Source organism: Tursiops truncatus, chromosome 6, assembly GCF_011762595.2.
Source record: "Tursiops truncatus isolate mTurTru1 chromosome 6, mTurTru1.mat.Y, whole genome shotgun sequence".
NCBI lineage: Eukaryota > Metazoa > Chordata > Mammalia > Artiodactyla > Delphinidae > Tursiops > Tursiops truncatus.
Window position 1 is genome coordinate 38,654,242 of NC_047039.1, and position 4,331 is coordinate 38,658,572.

A 4,331-nucleotide genomic window follows, 5' to 3' on the forward strand; every position below is an offset into this window, starting at 1 on the left:
AAAGCCAGTGTTGTTAATTTTGATGAAGTCAAAATGATTATTTCTTCTGGATTGAGCTTTTGGTGTCAAGTCCAAGACCTCTTTGCTTAGATCCTGAAGATCTTCCTCTATGTTTTTTGTTTTGTTTTGTTTTCTTACTAAAAGTTTTATAGTTTCACATTTTACACCTAAGTTCATGAACTATTGCAGTAATTTTCTTACAAGGTATAGGGCAAGTTTCATTTTTTTGTTATGGATGTCCACTTGCTTCAGCACAGCTTGCTGAAAAGTCTATCCTTCCTCCATTGAATTGCTTTGGCAACTTTTAAAAAAATTATATTGTGAGTGTATTCCAGGGTTTTAATTATGTGTCGTTGAGGTACTAATCCCTCTACTAATACCACACAGTCTTGGTTAAAGTAGCTATGGAAAATGTCTTGAGCTTTCCTGTGACGAGCATGTGGAACGAGGCAGGAACGTGGACGTCAGGCTTCTGGTTTTCATCTTGAAGACACCTTTAACTGCAAAGATGGTCAATGCACCAAAAACCCGAATGACTTTCTGTAAGAAATGTGGAAAGCATCAGCCTCACAAAGTGATCCAGTATAAGAAGGGAAAAAATCCCCTGTATGCCCAGGGAAAAAGGCTCTATGATCAGAAGCAGAGTGGCTATGGTGGGTAAACAAAGCCAATTTTCTGGAAGAAGGCTAAAAGCACAAAGAAGATCGTGCTGAGGCTTGAATGTGTTGAGCCCAACTGCAGATCCAAGAGGATGCTGGCCATTAAGAGTGGCAACATTTTGAACTCGGAGGAGATAAGAAGAGAAAGGGCCAAATAATCCAGTTCTAAGCTTTGGGAATCTTTTGTTCTTCTATTTTTAAGAGGAAAATGTGGAAGCTGTAAAAAAATTGTATGAGAATAAATACAGTGATAGTCTTAAAAAAAAAGTTTTGAAACTGGGTACAGTGATTCCTCCAGATTTATTTTTTTAATATGTTTACTATAGTTCCTTTACATTTCCATAAAATCTGTGCAATAATCCTTTTTTTTTTTTTTTTTTTTTTTTTTTTTTGTGGTACGCAGGCTTATCACCGCTGTGGCCTCTCCCCTTGTGGAGCACAGGCTCTGGATGCGCAAGCTCTGCGGCCATGGCTCACGGGCCCAGCTGCTCCACGGCACGTGGGATCTTCCCGGACCGGGGCACGAACCCATGTCCCCTGCATCGGCAGGCGGACTCTCAACCACCACCAGGGAAGCCCTGCAATAATCCTTTTTTATATTAACAATGCATCTTGATGGGATTTTGGTAGAGATTTTGTTAGACCTATATATAAATTTGGGGAGAATTAGCATCTTTATTATGTTGAGTTTTCCCATCCATGAGCACAGTATGACTCTCCATTTATGTAGATCTTCTTTAACTCCTTTCCTCAGTATTTTGTAATTTTAGGCATGCAGATTCTGTACGTGTTTTTCCATTTATACCTAAGTACTTTATTTTATTTTGAGCAATTGTAAATTGTTTTTGTTTCTACATGTTTATTGTTAGTATAAAGAACTGCTATATTGATTTTTGCATGATGATCTTCTATATTACAATCATACTCAACTCATTTATTAGTTATAGATTTTTATGGTTTCCTTGGAGTTTTCTATGTAGACATTCATTTCATCTACAAGTAGGTCAGCTTTATTTATTCATTTCTAATCAATATACCTGTTATTTCCTTTCCTTGCCTCATTGTACTGACAATAACTTCCAGTAATTGTTAGATAAAGGTAGTGATACTGGATTTTTTTGCCTTGCTCTTGATCTTAGGTGAAAAACGCTCAGTCATTCACAGTTAAGGGTTTTATTAGTTGTAAGTTTTTGGTAGATGTTCTTCAAGTAGACGAAGTTCCTTCCTCTACCCCATTCCTAGTTGGAAGAGTTGCTGCATGTTGTCAAATGTTATTTCATAATTAGTTGATAAGATCATGTGATTTTTCTTCTTTAGCCTGCTGGTATAGTGCATTGCATTAATTGACATTTGAATGCTGAACCAGACTTATGTACCTGGAATAAATTCCAGTTGATCAGACTCAATAATCATTTTTATTCATTTCTAGATTAGATTTGCTAATATTTTGTTGAGGATGTTTACATCTAAGTTCACCATATGTAGAATTTATGGTTGACATTCCTTTTTTTTCAGTACATAAAAATTGGCCTTCATAGTTTCAGATGAGAAATCTGATTCAATCAATTTGAGTTGTTGTCACTCTAGACATCTATTTAGGCATCCAAGAGATGAGATGAAAAACCCATCCAAAATTTAGATTTGGAGACTGATGGTGCCAAACATGCACCAAGGAGGTAAGAAAAGGTTTATTCCTCTCATAATGACATTTTCCAGAAAGAGCATACAGGTTCCCAAGCAAATCCAGATATCACTTGAAGTAGCAGGAAAAGGAGACTGACTTAGATTTCATAGTGGTTAGGGGCATCAACTTAAGTACCAGTTCCTGCATGTAGTGGGGAAGTGGAAACTCAGCCCCTCGTTGGAAACCCCCACCCCCATAGACCTACATCACAGTTAAGAGAGGAAGGCAGAATGCAAACTACCCCCACTTTCCACCACATTGTTTCACCTTATCGATGGCAAAAAGATTGAGACTCGGCTCTTCACCAGGCCCCACTCATGTGTTGGGGATTCAAAGAAAGAGTGGGAAGCAGAATACTAACTAGCAATACCTGACACCTTAGATTGCCTTATTTCAAGCAGTTTCCTCTGTCAGAAATCTCTCTCCCTTTATATTCACCTGGACTGCTTTACTTATACCCACCAATAAGTCTTCTTTGAATTTTCAAGTTGAGAAAATTACTGTCTTGAGAGTCTCATGGCATTTGTAGCTTACGATGTAACTTTTTCCTCTTTGTATGTTGGTTCTTCCATAGACTATATATTCCTCAAAAGTAGTTTCTCTAGCCATAGCCCATACTAAGTCCTCACTATTGAACTAAACTGAATGATTATAAACATTATATAAAATTTGCTATTATTTCTTTTTTTTCTATTATTTCTTTTTAAGTTGTATAAAATAAGTTTATGTAAATTAGAAAAACTAAGATGGGGTAAAAACAGGTGTTATTAATATAACCATTTCCCCTTAATTAGTTTATCCCTGAGTATGAGCCAATTATCACCAAGTGAGGAGATTCTTCCCTGTCCCTTTCTCAGAAGAGGAAGTGCAGAACAATACAATCTGGAGCAGATTATGAACATTATTTTAGAGCAGACTTGAGGGGAAATGAGGGAAGTGATGGGAATAAAAATCAAAGGAGGTATATTTTTTGGTGGCTGTCTCTAGGAATGGAAAATTAAACATATTTTATAAATCTTTAATAAAAAATCCAGTTTCAGCTAAAATATTCTTATATTACTCCTCAAATTCACTCCTCTGCAACTATTTTTATTTCTAACCAAAAAAAGTCTTATGTGACTAAAACTTGAAATTGGTGTCAACCCAACAACAAAGTCAGATCATTACAATTCTTTTACAATGAGGAATTCATGCTGCTGCCAGTTTCTTGGATCTGAGATTCAAAGGCAGAAATATAAAACTGCTGCTGCACTTGAGTGGATTACAAAATAAGCAGCACAGTTAGCCTGGTTGTCAGAAACTTTAAAGTGCTGGAGGAAAAAAGGCATTCCTTCAGGGGTTGCTCCAGGAACTTAGTCTGGGATCTGCCAAGCATCAGCAACAGAAAGAACTTGTGCTTGTTCTAGGGAAATTATAGGGAAAGTCTCAAATCCCGACTCCCCTGCTTACCAGTGTGCAATTGATCATGATATTTAAATACTCAGCCTTAGTGTCTTCCACAGGATTACGAGGGTACTTTGCCAATTTGCTGATTTCCTATGCTTGCAGCTATTGATAGTATCTACGGAACATGACTTAAACATTCTTTAATCAAATTATTAGTGTTTATTTCTGCATTATGAATATTTACTGCTTAGTAATGTACATTTTTATTTTGTGGGTTTGCTTTGTTTGTGTGATAATATATATATTAACTTATAATATATATTACATATATATTAACGTAGCTATTTTTCTGAAATTGTATATTTCTACGTCCATTTGACAACATGGTGGATAACATGGCCACAAAACATGATGACTTGGTTTGGTTAATTATAATATTGGTTTCTTATTTTCTCTGTCATTTACTACTTCAGATAAATAAGGAAAAAAATAAAAGGTGTTTAACTTTTTAAGCACAGCAGCTTACAGTGCCATTTGTAACAATTAAATATACCTAAATCCCAATAGTAAATTTGAAATTAGAGTCTACACAAACTATCCTT

The 4,331-nt window shown here is 35.9% G+C and overlaps 1 pseudogene; it reads left to right on the forward strand.

Annotated features, from left to right (window-relative positions):
- The first annotated feature begins 508 nt into the window (after positions 1–508).
- On the forward strand, positions 509–828 carry LOC109549822 (large ribosomal subunit protein eL42-like; annotated as a pseudogene).
- Positions 829–4,331: the final 3,503 nt, after the last annotated feature.